At 34.1% G+C, this 18,215-nt stretch overlaps 1 long non-coding RNA gene across 5 annotated transcripts in view; it reads right to left on the bottom strand.

Annotated features, from left to right (window-relative positions):
• Positions 1-18,215, bottom strand: part of LOC144222089 (uncharacterized) — a 110,099-nt gene that overhangs the window by 78,417 nt on the left and 13,467 nt on the right. For 3 of the 5 annotated variants that reach the window (XR_013332287.1, XR_013332290.1, XR_013332291.1), the window contains exons 3-5: positions 18,125-18,191; positions 8,647-8,729; positions 5,464-5,584 (exon numbers count right to left, since the gene is read on the bottom strand). This is a non-coding gene — a long non-coding RNA (uncharacterized LOC144222089). Of the gene's footprint in view, positions 1-5,463; positions 6,804-8,646; positions 8,730-18,124; positions 18,192-18,215 lie in introns of those variants that run through there. The other 2 variants (XR_013332289.1, XR_013332288.1) reach the window with 2 other exon arrangements.

Genomic DNA, 18,215 nt, shown 5'->3' with positions numbered 1-18,215 from the left:
TGCACTGAAATGCCCATATTAATATTTTTTGAATATCAAATATGGATTCCACAATTTTAGAATATCTCAGGTTTTTGATAAATTCGATGTGGTTATGGGGATACAAAAGAAACAAATTCATAACTTAGTACACTAGTTTTAGATTTCTCTTTGAGAAAATCTTGAACCAGTATACATAGTTCAGTAGTTATTTTTCTTTCTTGCTAAAAAACCTTCAATGACTTCCCTTGCCTCAGATGCTTCTCACACAATGGAAAGGTACCCTTGGGGCTGGCATACAAGTGTGGTACAGGGAGCCACAGGATCAACAAGATGCGTCTTCCCATAAGCTCAAATTTACTAATCTTGAGAAAAAAAGTTAATAAAAAAATTTAAGCATTTTTACAGTAAAATATTACGTTAACAAATTATAAAGATAATAGTTTTAGGTATAGTTGAGATATATGTAAAGAAAAAATTTTCTTAGCCAGAAGCATATCCCCTCTCTCTTCTCTAGAGGGAGATGCTCTAGATTCCTATCCCTGTCATAGTTATGAATTGGATGAAGAAATAAAATTGCTAATCTAACTATGCAATTAGAAGGGAATAATATAAGGCTAACAATTGATGCTACCGGATAGTAAAAATACGATTTTTTTTTTTAATAGTTTATTGTCAAATTAGTTTCCACATTACACTCAGTGCTCATCCCCACAAGTGTCCTCCTCCATGCCCATCCTAAAAATACGATTTTTAAATAGAATGTTTTGCCTTTTCCAAGGGTTTCTATGCCTATATCCTTTTATGCTAGGACAAATTAAATCTTTTTAAGGAAAATTCTTTTTTTCTATTTAAAATAATTTTATTTAAATTTATTTTTGAGAGAGAGACAGAGTGTGAGCGGGGGAAGGGTAGATAGAGAGGGAGACAGAATCTGAAGCAGGCTCCAGGCTCCACGCTGTCAGCAGAGCCCCACACAGGACTTGAACTCACAAACTGTGAGATTATGACCTGAGCTGAAGTTGGAGGGATAACTGACAGACCCAGTCAGGTGTCCCCGCGCCCCATATTTTTTAAAAAAGTCTACATCCAAAGTAGGGCTTGAACTCATGACCCCAAGAACAAGAGTCACATGCTCTACCTACTGAGCCAGCCAGGTTCCCCAAACAGGAAAATTCTTAATTCTTAGATCTGAAAGTCAGTTTTATTGCTGTTAAGTATTTGTGACTATAAAATAAACTGGACTTATTTTTCTTTACATAGTTTATTAATATAGTTTCAAAATTTAAGTAGACTTATCACTTTTTTAATACTTACCTTTTGAAGTTTTGAAGAGTGGAGAAATGACAGCAAAACCACTCAACAATGAATTCAAGAAGTGATTTTTTAATTCCTTTCAACACTACTTTGAGAACACATAGACTACTCCCCTACAGCAGATTTTTAAATTACCTGACTTTTGAATTTATCTGTTCGGTTCGTCCCTGATAGTTAATTCTTATCACTTCTAGTTTCTAAGAATTCTAAACCCAGTACAATTTCCAAAAGAAGTTATGATTATGTGGTGTTAAGTCTGCTTCAAATAATTGTTTTTATTTTTAAAGGATTTTTCTCTCTCCTTTTCAAAAAGAAATTTTCCTTTCCGCAAGTCACAAAAATCATAATGCTTATTTATAATCAAGAAAATAAGATCCACCTCCCTCACCCTAATAAGATTTGTCTCACGGCCGTAGTAAACCAGTGATAACAGTTTAGCAAATGTATTCCTCTAAGGAGTGTGTTCATACTATCTGATATTTCTTTATCACAAACAATTTTCTAGTTGATTAAATACTCATTCTATTATTTTAAGTAGCTGCAGAGTATTCCACTCAGGATGTTATTTAATCAGCCTTTTATTACTGGACACTTTAAAAACTCTTCTAAATTTTTATTATTGTAAACAACACTATAATAAACATATGCATCACTTCTTAAAAGAGTATATTTATTGCTTTTACAATATTGTAAAATTAAAATACATAATTTATTATTCCTTTAAATGTGCTAAAATCCTAGAAATATATATGGATGGTCCATACTCAATTGTATGTAAGATACAGAAAGAGACAGAAGGGGGAAATGGAAGTAGAGAAGGCCAGAAGGAAGGTGGGAGGGAGAAGAGATTTTCATAAAACTGAGGGAAAAAAATCAGCTCTATCATTCATCAGCACAAAATTAATACTTAAACTTTGGGACCTGATATTTAGGATGTTTTCTTTTTTTAAAAAATTTATTTCTGAGAGAGAGAGAGAGAGAGAGACAGTGTGAGCAGGGGAGGATCAGAGAGAGAGAGACGGAGACACAGAATGTGAAGCAGGCTCCAGGATCTGAGCTAGCTGGCAGCACAGAGTCTAACGCTGGGCTCGAACTGACGAACTGTGAGATCATGACTTGAGCCAAAGTCAGACACTTAACTGACTCGAGCCACCCAGGTGCCCCTACGATAATGTTTTCAAGTTCTGGATGTCTTAGTCTACTTGCTTTTCTTCATTTTGTTTATAAAATTTTAAATTTTTATTCATATGGCTAATATGTTTAAAAGGTTAATATGTATTAATAAATAAGGCAAAATTAATGAGGAAGTACTATGTACTTCAGGTCTATTAAGTTAGAGAAAAAGGCTAATAAGAACTACAGATATAAACTGTTCATATCACAAGAAAGAGGGATACTACCACATGGTTAAAGTCAGGAACATTTACCACACACAAGACGTCTGGCTCATTTTTTAACCATGTACAGGGGATTAGTTGGGGGAGAACTCGGGTGGTGAAACAGCATAAATAAGGGCAAAGAGAAAAACGGATGGGTTAAGACTAGTTCACTTGAAGAAAAGTTGGGGCAAGATCATGAGGCAAAAGCTAAGGAGTTTGAGTTTTACCCTATAAACAAAAGCAGTGTTTTAGTAAGATTGTGGGCTATAGACCATAGCGAATGAAACAATTACAGGCAAAAAAAACTCCTCAGCTAAGATGCTACAGAACAAGTGAGAAATAATGAAATACTTAATTATGACACCAATTCCAGAATGAAGGAGTCAAATGGGGGTGATTTGTTTGGGTAAGTGACAAACAGGAGTAAGTTTAGTGTCTCCTGGAGATGTTCGCTTTCACAAGCTAAACCGATCAAGTGGAAAACAACTTGAGCCATCAAAGCACAATTTATAAAAATCTGATCATCACACATGTACCTATTAACCAACTATTTAAACATTTTGTTTATATTCTAATGTTTATTTTTTTGAGAAAGAGAGAGACAGAGTGTGAGCAGGGGAGGGGCAGAGAGAGGGAAACACAGAATTGGAAGCCTGCTCCAGACTCTGAGCTGTCAGCACAGAGCCTGATGTGGGGCTCAAACTCAAAAAGCTGCAAGATCATGACCTGAGCCGAAGTTAACGCTTAACCGAGGTGCCACCTGTTTATATTCTAAATAGTGTCCAATGGAGGTTCTAGCCTTGAGTCAGATTTATAAAAATAACTGTTTTACCTACAAAGGTCAAATAGGTTGAGACACATACAGCTGTCAAGGTTCTCTTAAGGAAGTATGAAAAATTAAATCTGTAGATGAAGTTAAAAAAAAAGCTGAAAACAACCATTAAGATCTAGCCCCTATGGACTCTTCGATCCCATGAATTATGAGTCTCCCTCTTGTATATTTAATCATAGCCACCCAGACCTCCTTCTGTTTCTTGTTCACACCAAAAATGGTTTGAAGATCTTTGTAGTTGTTATTTCATCTGCTCGAAAGACTCTTTCCCCATATACCTAATAATTTGCTCATCGTTTTAAAAATCTTTGTCTAGTTGGGGCACCTGGGTGGCTTAGTCGGTTAAGCATCCGACTTTCGCTTAGGTCATGATCTCGCAGTTAGTGGGTTCGAGCCCCGCGTCGGGCTCTGTGCTGACTGCCAGCTCAGAGCCTGGAGCCTGTTTCGGAGTCTGTGACTCCCTCTCTGCTTAGTCGGTTAAGCGTCCGACTAATAATTTGCTCATCGTTTTAAAAATCTTTGTCTAGTTATTTTTGTGAAGCATTTTCTCACTACATATTTAAAAACATTGCTCACCTGTCTTCCCAACACCTTTATTCCATCCTTTCCACCACCTTTGCATTATTTTTCTACAAAGAACTTACTATCATCTGACACATCACGTACAGTACCTATCAGTTTTTTCATCTAGTCTACTACCCACATCTCACTCCCAAGACTGTAAGCTCTATGAGGGCAGAAATTTATCTGTTTTGTTCTGCTGATCCTCAGCATTTGAATAGAATAAATTTGTACTTCTCTTTATAAATGTTTCAAATCTATTTTTAATGCTCTGTCAAACATTTGCATTTTCACATTGCCACAAAAGACATACATGAAAACATAAATTAATATAAAAGTCTACATTAACTATGTTAAAATTTATAAATTTTCTTAAGAAATCATGTACTTATTAAACTTTCTTGACTTATACAATAGGACAATAAATACCCTTCTTCACTGCTTGCTTCATGCTAAAATGGCATTCTTATAATTGATGACATGGAAGCTTAAAAAAAATCCTGTATTTTACTATCATATGCAATAAGTCCAAAAAGAAAAAAGTTTCAGTTGTACAATAAAAACTTATATTCCTGAAATGCTAGAATACAAGCATTCCTGAAAATTACAAAATAATGAGACATGGAAATTAGCAAACTCTGGGGTGACTCAATTTCTATCACTTCCTAAAGATATTCCTTAATAGAATAATCCATGGTAAATAGTTAAATTATAAAACAAAGATACATAGAATACTTCTGAATAAAAAGTTAATCAAATTGAGTAGCATTTTGTGTAAAAAAGTAGCTAAAAATTTCTCAAACAAAATCTAACCCTACCGCATGTGATAAACAATAACAACATTTTCCAGGCAGTTTATATTTCTTCAATACACAAAAGTTCAATCACAAGTATATAATAAATATCAGATTATTCAAAGTTCCACAGAATTAAGGGAGACTTGTAATCCTCAGTATGCTAATTTAAATATATTATTCATAAAGTTTTTACATGGATTCAATGTATTAGTAATCAAGATACAGATCCAAATATAAATGTTGAATTTAATTTCAGTAAAATAAAGACAAAACAAAAAGCAACTAACTTGTCACCTCACACAGTGACTTTAACATAAGAGGTTTAAACTTATTTATTTTGTAAAATTTTTTTCTTCATTGCATATAGCTTAAAAAAAAGACATCTGAATCTATGAGCTATATTTATAAATAAATAAGGCAAGAACATATACTCTCACATTTCCAGTGAGTTAATTCTGTAATAAAGGGGCTCAAGCTATGACAGAAACTGTAAGAAATCCTTTGATAACACGTAAGAAAATAAAAAATTAATTAGTTGGAAATGATGGTGGTCTCATTTCTTCTCCTAGCTATGCAAATAATATGTCTAAATACTTACTAGAGCCAAATCTATCTCAAAAGTTTGGGACATTAATTTTTCTCCTTTTTGTTAATACTCAATGAGAAACAACACTGAGAATAAAACTTTTTCGATGAATAAGGGATAGAAAAATATCCACCTGTAAAAGGAAAAAAAATTGATTTAGCATGTCAACTTCTAAATAAGTAAGTCATTAACTTAGAGATCACAGTTTATGCAAGCTAATCCAATATGGCTAACCTGGGCATGTATCCGTAATGACAGTGGCTTAGAAACAACATGTAATTCTCTAACAACCAAAAGGATATAGAACTGATTGAAGAAAAACTTCATTGTTGAGTAAAGAATTAAGACTAAGGCCAAATATTCCTATTTACTATCACATAGCAATATGTGTGATCTTAAGAGATCAGTATTTAAATACAGGATGTGAACTGAGTTGTTCAACTATTAAAATATTCTTCTTGCTACTTCCTGTATACTTGCCTGAGTCCTCTAAGTTAGCTCCAAACAAACTCAATCCATATTCCAAGTAACAGATTTAAGATGCTCAATATTGAAATTATTTGGCATCAACTTAATAAACCTCAATGAAAAAGATGATGGAAAAAATGAAAACACACACCCATATATACTTACTTTTTCTTTGTAAAAATAGCCAAATTAAAGTTAACATTGAAAGGCATAACTTTTATTTTATTATGTGTTCTTTATGGGTCAAAATTACACAAAGATGGAACTGTATTAACTTGTATAAATACAACTTCCAGTTCTGCCGAATTACCTAAATGTGTGTGTTTCACTAGGTATCAACAGGCTATTTCCTCTTAAGTAAGAGGAAGAGACTGGAAAGAAACTGAATGCTGTTACAATAAATTTCATTATAACAGTTTTTCTAAAGTTTCTCACTTCACCAATATTTTAACTTTTCCTTAATCCATTCTCAGGATTAAAACAAGAAAAGTGTTCATTTAGCAAATAATAGCTCCAAGTGTTCTTCACATTAAGAAGACCTAGATATAAACATTCACCTAGTAAATGTAAAATCCAAGTTTTCTTTCATTTAGAAAGTAGATTAGACTAAACATAATACATTTAGAAAAACAGAAAAAAAAGTATCTAATTCCTGAGTTATTCTGGAAAATTGTGGACAAACTTTGTATTTACTTAACAAATATTTCTAAGAATCTAGATGTTAAATATTGGAATACTTTCAGTGGAATCAAAAATTGTATTTGTTATAGTCTTTCATAAAATAGTTGAAATGAAAGAAAGGAAAAGAGGTTAAGAGCTTGATGAATGATTTTTCAAAGCACCAAGGCAAAACTACTTAATTTTACTTAATATAAAAGCTGGCATTTAATTCTAGCTACCATAAAAATGGTAATGNATATATATATATATATTTTTTTTGACTTCACATTAGACTTTAAAAAGATCCTTGAATACAATTCCTTAAATTACATCTGAAATACTTTCAGGGTTCCTAAAGGCAATAACAAATGGAAATGATTCATTAAGAACTACTTTTATTTTGTAGATTTTCTGCCTGGCTACAATTGAAAAGGGTAAGATATTCCTTGTAGAAAAGAAGACCAAAAGTGTGGTGCACTACACAAACACACCTGTCTTGTCCCATACATTATTAGTTTTTAGTTTAATGACTTAATAAAACAACAGTAAGAAAGAGAAGGTAAAGAAAACATNTCTATAAAATTAATAACTATAATAATAATTTTTACTTTTACTCTGAAGTTAAATATTGGATATAAAAAAAAGCAAACAAGGCCTTCACATTTTCAACTTGTCAAAAATCTTCAACTAAGGGTTTAATAAAAACAAGATAAAATAATGATAGTGTAAAGTTAGAAGGCATAAGATTAAAATCCTAATCTGTCAGTTGGGGCAAATTCCCTAATTTGAATTTGTTTCCTGAGCTATCCAACAAATAGGCTGGTCATCTGTAAGGTCTTTCCTACCTTTGCACTTATGATTAAGAGCATTCTGAGAACCAGGATTTCAGGAATTTAATTCATATATTTTGAAACTTCTCCCTTCCCTTATAAGGAAATATTTAGAAACATTACTAAAAATTGTCTTATAAGTTCTGTTCAGAACGTATATTTTATAATGCACACACTTATCTGTGAATAAGCAAATAACTTCATTTTACTGGAGAAAAAAATGAATGTTTAAAAATTTCAGTTTTTACAATGAATATAAATATGCATTAAAATAAGTTTGATTCTGTATCAACTCTTTCAATAAACTCTTGATGGCATTCAACACAATTATTAAACTGCAATTATACTATTATTTTTTTTAAAAGATTTTATTTTTAACTAATCTCTACACCCAATGTGGGACTCAAACTTACAGTTCCGAGAGCAAGCGTTACACGCTCTATCAACGGAGTCAGCCAGGCACCCCACAACTATGTTAATACAAATACATCTGAAAAGTTAGTACTTATTTTTATAGAATCATACTAAACATAACGAGTATTAATACTGAAAATACATTACCAATAAAACTGAAAAAATAGCAGTCATATTAAGACATATTAAAATATAAAAATATTAGACTGTAGAGCATGGCCAGCCTTACTTCAGCAGCACAGTTAATACTGGAGATAATTTTAGAATCTTAACGCCAATATTTACGTGCTGCTAAGGCACTGCTGACATCACTATCATAAGAGCTATGAATAAAAAGAAATATATTTTCTTCAGAAGATCAGATCCTTGTATTTTTGAGGCAGCACAATATGGCCTGCACCTTTTCAAAATCCACAAACCATTATGTGCTGCTACTTTACTCCAAGGTTTTGTTTTTTAAACACATTAGCACCTGAAGATACAAAACATTTTCTTTTAGAAGGGAATACACTAAGAAGCCAATATTTAAAGATTATAACAAAGTATGCATAATTAATTATTTCTCAGAAGCTTTTAAGTAGCATGAGATTTATTTCTACATCAAATGTTTAAGGAAAGCCTACTATGTGCCAAGCACATTACTATAGGTTAGGAACACAAAGACGTGTAATATGAGGAAAAGCAAAGCATTCCCCCCAATTCTTGTCAACTTAATAAGTCAATACAGTTAAATACTTAATCAAATTTTTGAATGTAATAAATATATAAAAGTTATTTTTTCCTTTTATAAACACAAAGTGGATTTACAAAATTTGGTCTTTACCTTGGTAAAGGCAAAATTCACAGACAGCATTTCATTCCTTGCAGTACACCTTTCAAAAGACATCTTCTATCCAGTAGGTAAGACTTCATGTCAAAGGAAAAATAAGGAATGACATATAAGAGCTCAGTTTCAATAAAGCTGGCAAAATGCAGATATACTTTTAAAGGGAAAGATGAAGCCACATGAAATATTTTAATGCTAAATAAAGTCAAAATATACAAAAGACTCAAGTGAATTTTCTCCTAAGTAGTTTATCTTTAAAAAAATCCAAGTATTGGGGTGCCTGGGTGGCTTAGTCGGTTAAGCGTCCGACTTTCGCTTAGGTCATGGTCTCGCGGACTCCCTCTCTCTCTGACCCTCCCCTGCTCACACTGTCTCTCTCTCTCTCCTAGAAATAAATAAAACATTAAAAAAACAGTTAAAAAAAAATCCAAGTATTTATCTTATCTTACCTTTAACATTTATCTCCTTTTTAGAATATTCTGTTAAAAGTTGGACATGACTTTACATAAGAAGTAATTAAAGATTATGAAGCCTTTGAAAGATGAATTAACTTTGTACCCAGAGATGAGAAATAAAATTGGAATCTTGTGGCTCTTAATCTTCCTTTACCCTATCTGCCTCCCCTCTTCACCAGGCAAGGAAATATACTCCTTAACAGTTTCCACTTACTAAGATGTAGGAACGTAATAACCTCTCTCTAAAAGATATGAGAAAACTGCCACCACTCTAGTTTAAGCCTTTTTTGCTCGTTTTCTCATCATAAAAATGGCTATGCCAAAGCTATAATACCTCTATTACAAAATAAGGAGATGTGCAGTAAAATCTGCCCCTGTTCTCATATCTAATTGTTTATGAAAGCACAACTGCCCCATAGTCCACATTTTTTGTGAGCATCTTCCCCATTAAAAAGATACATGCAGCTAATCTCCTGAGTAACCCTTACTTCACATATTACTCTGCTCTACTATAGTCTCAATTTTATACAGTTTTGAATATGTAACCAAGATAAATCTGTTTGCAATGACTTGAGAAATACATAATATATATTTGTACTTATCAACCACATTAAGGAACAGTTCTTTAGGCTACTCTCTCCCACTTCCCAAACAAAAATGAAAACATGATATTTTCAAATATACAAAATTTATTTATGTACCTTCTTTCATTTAACAAATACCTTACTTAATACCTACTATGTGTCAGGCACTGTCCCAGTTGTTACACTAGTTAGTACAATAGTATATAAACACAATCACTTCTCAGAAAGAATTTAAAATCATTTAAGTTATAAATTACAAAATCATTACACTAATAACTGTTCAAGACTATACACACCATTCTTGCCCCCCTCCCCCCTGTATATGTATAATCTATAAGCAAGAGAACGATTCTTTAAAAATCAAGAAAAAATCTATTTGGTCACTTCAATTCCAATCTTCATCCTTTTTTGATTTTTTGCTAAGTTTATATATTTTAAACAAAATCAAGGGTGCCAAACTTGAAGGAAGTGTGAATATTGCAAAATCAAAGTCATTTTTATAAATCTTTTTGTTAAAGTCTGTTTATTGAGAGAGAGAGAGAGAGAGAGAGAGACAGACAGACAGACAGACAGAGAATATACAAGTGGAAGAGGGCCAGAGAGAGGGAGAAAATAAATTCCGAGTAGGCTCTGCACAGTCAGTGCAGACAGAACCAGACGTGGAGCTCAAATTCATGAACTGTGAGATCATCACCTGAACTGAGATCAGGAGTCAAAAGCTTAACCAACTAAGCCACCCAAGTGCGCCTAATAAATCTTTAAAAAACAAAAACAAAAACAAAAACTTCACAGTAAGAATTTCTTCATTTATTATTTTTAGAGTACTGTGGTTAAATACATCAATTTTACCATTTTAAAGTGTACAGTTCTGTGGCATTACGGTCTTTTTACATTGTTGTATAACTATCACCGCCATCCATCTCCATTACCTTTTCATTTACACCAACTGAGACTGTAGCCACTAAACAATGCCCATGCTTCCATCCCCTCAACCCCTGGACATCACTATTCTACTTTTGGTCTTGGTGAATTTGCGTCTTTCAGGTACCTTATATAAATGGAATCTTATAATATTTGTTCTTTTGGGTCTTTCACTTAGGATGACTTTTTCAAGGTTCATCCATGTTGCTACATATACCATACTTTCTTTCCTTTTCATAGCTGAGTACTTGTGTGTATATACATTTTGCCCATTTATCTATAAATATTTAAGTTGTTTTGATCTTTTCATTATTATGATTAATTGCTGCTATAAACACGGTACACAAATATTTGCTTAAGTCCTGCTTTCAATTCTTTTGGGCATAAACACCAAAGCAGTATAACTGGATCACATGGTATTTAATTCTGTTTTTTTTGAAAAATTACCATACTTTCTTAGATAGTAGCTGTATCATTTTACACTTCCATTAGCAATGCAAAAGGATTCCAATTTCTCCCCATCCTTGCCAACACTATTTTTTCTTTTGAATTTTTAAAAAATTTATTTCTAGGAGAGAGAGAGACAGCGTGAGCAGGGGAGGGTCAGAGAGAGAGGGAGTCACAGACTGAAACAGGCTCCAGGCTCTGAGCTGGCAGTCAGCACAGAGCCCAACGTGGGGCTTGAACCCACGAACCGCGAGATCGTGACCTAAGCGAAAGTCAGACGCTTAATCGACTAAGCCACCCAGGCGCCCCTCTTTTGAAAAAATAATAGCCATCCTTATGGATGTGAAGTGGTATCTTGGTATAGTTTTGATTTTCATTTCCCTAATGGAGCATCTTAGGTTTATTGGCCCTTTGGATATCTTCTTTGGTGAAATATGTATTCAAGTCCTTTGCTCATTTTTTAACTGGGTTTTTATTTTGTTGTTGTGGTTGAGGTGTAAGAGTTCTTTATAGATTCTGGATACTAGTCCTGTATCAGATATAGGATTTGCAAATATTTTCTCCCATTTTGTAGGTTGCCTTTTCATTTTCACTCTGATGGTGTCCTTTGATGCACAGAAGTTTTAAATTCTGATGGGAGTCCAATTTACCTTTTTGTTGTTGCTGCTGCCTGTGCTTTTGGTGTGCTAAGAAATCATGATTAAAACTGTCATGAAGTGGTTCCTCTTATGTTTTCTTCTATGAGTTTTATAGTTTTAGTTCTTACATTTAGGTCTTCGATCCATTTTAGTTTTTACATATAGTATGAAGTATCAATTTCATTCTTTTTTATGTTAGTTGATATCCAGTTTTCCCAACATGATTTGTTGAAGACTGTCCTTTTTCCATTGAATAGTCACGGTTTTTGTTTTGTTTTGTTTTACAGTAAACTCTACACCTAACGTGGGAATTAAACTCACAATCCCAAGGGGTCCCTGATTGGCTCAGTCAGTTAAGTGTCTTTGCTTCAGCTGAGTTAGTTCACGAGTTTGGGCCCCGCCTCAGGCTCCGTGCTGACAGCTCAGAGCTTGGAGCTTGCTTTGGATTGGGTCTCCCTCTTGTGCTCACTCACGCTCTCTCTCTCTCAAAAAAAGAAGGGGGGGGCGATATTTTAAACTAAAAATTTCTTTCACTCTAATAGACTGTTCCCACTGTCGCATGACAGAGATATTCAGATGCTAATACATGCCATGAAAATATTTCTGCTATTTTGTTTAGACATACCCATTAAGTATGGGTACATCACTTTCAATTTTTCAAGCACTTAATTTTCCTTTTAATATGGCATTAACACAATCTGTAATAATTACTGTCTTCAAATATGCTTCAAATTCTGCATGTAAACCTCTAAGGAGGTGGCTACATATAGCCCCTGGGTCACAGAATGACTATGCTTGCTCAGGACAAGGGAATACTACACCTGTGGTATGGAATATTGAGACTATACCTGGAGAAAATTTAAAATTAGCCATGCTTTGGTATCTTTAAGAATAGGTCTAAATTATGGGGTCTAACTAAACTGCATGACAATTTCATTAAACATAATAAATAATTCCTTATTATCCTATAAAGAAAGTGAAAGTTTTATGAAATATATAAATATATAAAATCCACAAACATTAAAAAATTTTAACTTCTTTTTGGATACAAATGCTTAAAAACAAAATGATTAAGTAGGTAAGATACATCTAAAATTCAATGTTGAGAATAGGCAGGTAATGAAACAGTATTCAGATATAATCCAAAAAGTCCATTTTATAATCCATAAAAACCTAGCTTTTGAGTAAAGTATAAAACTGTACTATGTCTATGCTTCCTTGGTTTTTTTCTGATGAAGAAATGATTATTTAGAAATTGTGTGTGAAGTGGACTTCAACCTAGGCAACTTATTCCAGAAAAGTCAGGCTATCTGGCTATCTATCTATCTAATCTATCTGTGTTTGTGTGTATACGTATACATATATGTACATACATATACATATATGTATATACCCCTACCCACCCCCCCCATATATTAAGGTCTATATAATCAGGACATATCCAGTATTTCTACTTCTCTCCAATTAAAAGCCTCTACCATTCCAGTTAAAAGGTCTACGAGACCTAACAACCCAAAACAGTATGTGGACTTTTCTGAAAATATCACTTTTAAGAGAAACTAGATGTTATTACAGTAAATGACTGTTACTCATTTTGTAGGAAAAAAGGGTCCCTATACGTTAGAAAAACATTTAAGTATTTATGGGTGGACAAAACTGATCAGGCATGTGCTGTGGCCACCAGGTAAGTAGCAAATGGAAGAAAATTATTTATCATGCTTGTAGTCAATTATTTTCCAGTTCTTTCCTCTCCTAAGTTGCATATTCCTCCCTGATCTCTGAATCTTCTGCTGGAGGCTAAAATACTCATTAATCCCCTTTCCATTTATCCCTACTTTAGAGGACAATTTAAGTCTATATTCTCCAGTGTATTCTTCAGCCTTTCTAGTTGATACTAAATTGCCCAGCTGTAAGAACTTTTGAAGACAGAAAATTATTCTCAGTATTGAGTACTATGCTGAGCAAATAACTGGCTTAATTATTTCATACCTATCATCCATTCAAACTAGCTTCAAACTGGTTTGGCCCACGCCATTTCTCTACTCATATACAAACATTAAAGCGCCTCCATCCCTTAAACTGTACTTTCAAGTTTGTTGGCTAAAAGCAAAGCCACATTCTCTAGCTAGATATGGAAAAAGCCTTACTGGTTAGATGCAGAATTTAAAAAAAAAAAAAAAAAAAGAGCGACAGAAAGCTATTAAAAAAATTAGAAAACAGAATCATTCAATTCTTGTTCTTTATCTTTATAAAAGTTTTACTTCCAAGCCTCATGGTTTATATTCTGAACTATGGGCTCTTAATTATCTTTATTGTTTACCACCTCTTGAATATATATCAACTTTTCATTTTTATGATCTTCTACGAAAAAATAGTCATTTTGAAAGACGAAACAATAAGTAAATGTTTTAAGAAATCAACTTGAACATGAATGAGTAAATGGGAATGTTTCAGTGCCTTAAATTAGTTTTTTTTCATATTAGATAACAGATTTATTTTTTAAATGTTTGTTTATTTTGAGAGAGACAGAGAGTGAGCAGGGGAAGGGCAGAATGAGAGGGGAAGGGGGAGAGAGAGAGACAGACAGACAGAGACAGAGAATCCCAAGCAGGCTCCACCTTGTCAGCACAGAGACCGATGTGAGGCACAAACCATGAGATCATGATCTGAGCCAAAATCAAAAGTTGGACTCTCAACCGAGTCACCCAGGCACCCCAGGTAACAGATTTAAAAAATTTTTAAATACAGCAAAAAAGATACAAGTTTTATACAAATTGAATGTTTTCCCCCTTATTTCCTTACAATTAATTAATCTGCAACTCTAATTTTGATTCAATTACCATTTTTGTTTAGGCATATTTAATTTTTATCTTATGCTGCTGTAATTTCAGTTCATCTAATTTATGTAAAACATTACTGCATTTAACAAAAATATTAAAAAATTCTAGGCATGTCTCCTAAACTCTAAAATCATCCTGGATGCAATAGAATTTACTAGGCAATTTCTGCATTTTCCCAACTTTATCAGTATGCAGCAAAAATAATTTGAGGGAACAATGATACAGAACACTGAATTTGAAGCTGGAAGACCCAAGATGGAATCCTGGCTTTATCCCTTATGAATTTTTTTTTTTTTTTTTTATGAGAGAGAGACAGAGAGAGAGAGACAGAGAGACAGAGAGAGAGAAAGAGAATGAATCTTAAGTAGGCTCCACACTCAGTGCACAGCCTGATGTGAGGCACAAACCATGAGATCATGACCTGAGCCAAAATCAAGAGTTGAACACTCAACCAATTTGAGCCACCCAGGCACCCCAAAATATGGTTATTTCTCAATATTTTATGTTAGGCAACAAATGTTTAAGAGCTTTAAACTAAAAAAAAAACAAAAAACCTTAGAAAAGATTTCATCTCTTTATTCAATTTATAAAAATGAATCTAAAACACTGCCATTATTTAATTCAGACAGCACTGAATATATGAAACACCAATATTCTACAACTGCCAGAACATACACATTCCAGAAGTGGGGAACAGCTTTAAAAAATTCCTTAAAGAGGGGTGCCTGGGTGGCTCAGTCAGTTAAGTGTCCAACTTTGGCTCAGATCGTGATCTCACAGTTCATGGGTTCGAGCCCTGTGTCGGGCTCTGTGCTGACAGCTAGCTCAGAGCCTGGAGCCTGCTTCGAATTCTGTGTCTCCCCCCAAGCCCCCTCTATCTCTCTCTCTCTCAGAAATTAAAAAAAAAAAAAAAATTAAAAAAAAAATAAAGAATGGCATTAAATAAATATAAGAGAATAACAAAAGAGGGGATATACACACATAATTGTATAGAATCACTGACTACTGTCAATATGTACCTATTTTTCTAGGTACTGATTGGAAATATCACCATTTTAGTAACTACGATTAAAGAGAACTCCAGACATACTACCTAGAACAGCCAACAGAAAGCATTCCAATTATAAAATACAGCAAATAGACCTATGTAAAAGATGCTGGAAAATATCCAGCTTATTTCCTTAGAAATTTATAAAGGAGATGAAATAAGGTTAAGAATGTGACGTTATCTATGCTTTTAGATCTGTTAGAAGTTAAATGATACCTGGGGCGCCTGGGTGGCTCAGTCGGCTAAGCATCCAACTTTGGCTCAGGTCGTGATCTCACGGTTTGTGGGTTCAAGCCCCGCGTCGGGCTCTGTGCTGACAGCTGGCTCAGAGCCTGGAGCCTGTTTCTGATTCTGTGTCTCCCTCTCTCTCTCTGACCCTCACCTGCACACGCTGCCTCTCTGCCTCTCTCTTTCAGAAATAAACATTAAAAAAAAAAAAGAAGTTAAATGATAACCTATTTTTGTAAAGCCGACTACCCTCCAGTCTACAATAGGAGTGCAGTAACAATCAAAAAGATTTCTAAGAGTAAGCTGAAGTAAAACTGAGCTGGTTTCCAAGGGACCAATTAAGGAACTTATGCCTGGGCTATATAGGATTCTTTGGGGATTTGCAAATGTTTCCATTCTAGTTTTCCAGAGACAAAAATATAAAGAGGAAAAAATTAGAGAAAGAAGTGACCTGCGGTATTTGGCTACTCTTCAAACTGGCTCATTAATAAAAGTTTTCAGTATTTAATTGATTCTACCCTAAAAGCTATTTATTGAGTTCAGTGGCAGATCTTCTATATCATAAGGTTATTCCTCGACACAAACATTATTCACAGAGTCACTAATCCAATGGTATTAGATACGGTGAGAATAAAGTGATGCACTAGTTTTCACTAAAACAGTGCCATCCCTCAACACCAAGAACAGAATACAGCTGAACTTAAGTTTCTTTTATTTAGATACAAAATGAGCTCAAGAAATAGATGGGAATGAATCTTTTGGTAACTTGACTTTAGAGTCTCAAATATTTTTTTTTTAAATATTTTTAAAATGTAAGAAAGCGAGCATGAGCTGGGGAAGGGCAGAAAGAGGAGACACAGAATGTGAAGCAGACTCCAGGCTCTGAGCTGTCAGCACAGAGCCTAACGCAGGGCTCGAACTCACAAACCATAGACCATGACCTGAGTCGAAGTCAGATGCTTAACTGACTGGCTCACTCAGGCACCCTAGGGTCTAATATATTTTTAGGAAAATAGTTGTCTTGTATATTTACCATGACCTTGATTTGAGTTTTTCTAGGGGTATGACATTAATTTTAGACAACCTGTTCAAATTTTTCCCTTAAAATTTTTAAGTTTCTCAAAAGTTAAATGAATCAGGGTAAAAATGTTTATTCTAAGAAAGAGGTGCACATGTATATATATAAAAGGAAGGAAAAGGGGTTGCCTTTCTGTCTTTCCCACCTTCTGAAGTTTAACAGCTGAATTTTAAGTATATCACAAAAAAGTGTGCACAATAATTTAGTGAAATATAAACACACATAAATGAAAAAACTGATAAATTGGAGAGAATACTTCCAATTTATAAAACCATAAAGTAACTAGCAAAAAATCTGTCTAATGATGGGACACCTGGGTGGCTCAGTCAATTAAGCATCCAACTCTTGATTTCAGCACAGGTCATGAATTCACAGTTGGTGAAACTGAGCTGTAGATTGTACTCTGCGCTGACAGTGTGGAGCCTGCTTGTTGCTCTTTCTCTTTTTTTTAAATTTTTAATGTTTTATTTATTTCTAGGAGAGAGAGAGACAGCGTGAGCAGGGGAGGGTCAGAGAGAGAGGGAGTCACAGACTGAAACAGGCTCCAGGCTCCGAGCTGGCAGTCAGCACAGAGCCCGACGCGGGGCTCGAACCCACGAACCGCGAGATCATGACCTAAGCGAAAGTCGGACGCTTAACCGACTAAGCCACCCAGGCGCCCTTCTTTCTCTCTCTTAAAGTAAGTATTTTAAAAATTAAAAAAAATAAACCTAATAATGATAATAAAAAAGATAATTACAGGGACGCCTGGGTGGCTGTCCAACTTCGGTTCCGGTCATGATCTCACAGTTCATGGGTTTGAGCCCCGCGTTGGGCTCTGTTCTGACATCTAGCTTGGAGCCTGTTTCAGATTCTGTTATCTCCCTCTCTTTCTGATCCTCCTCTGCTTGTGCTGTCTCTTTCTGACTCTCAAAAATAAATTAAAAATGTAAGAATTAAAAAAAAAAAATTACTTATTTATCAATTCCTTTGAAGGACAAGCATTAAAAATTGTGATTCTCAGATTTAGCTAATAGGGCTTTGCTGTAAAGTACTTTTCAAAACAGAAAACTTACCCAAAGCAATGGCATTATTCTTGCTCTAAATTGGATTAAATTAATACCAAACTTCAATATGCAGGGGTAAGGAGATTAGAAACTTATCATTCAAAATAAATCAACATGTGTAGCCAAACACTACCTTTTTACAGCAATGGCAGAGGTTAACATTAAATATTAACTGAGAGTGGATACTTACAAGGTAAAAGTTTTTGGGCCAAGCAGGGGACTATTTTAGTATGGTCTTCATTTTATCTTTATTAAACCTAGGGAAAAAAAATAAGAGTGAA

The sequence above is a fragment of the Crocuta crocuta genome, unplaced genomic scaffold, assembly GCF_008692635.1.
Source record: "Crocuta crocuta isolate KB4526 unplaced genomic scaffold, BGI_CrCroc_1.0 scaffold190, whole genome shotgun sequence".
NCBI classification, from domain to species: domain Eukaryota; kingdom Metazoa; phylum Chordata; class Mammalia; order Carnivora; family Hyaenidae; genus Crocuta; species Crocuta crocuta.
The sequence above is the reverse complement of the archived record's forward strand: the minus strand, read 5'-3'. Positions and strand labels throughout refer to the sequence as shown.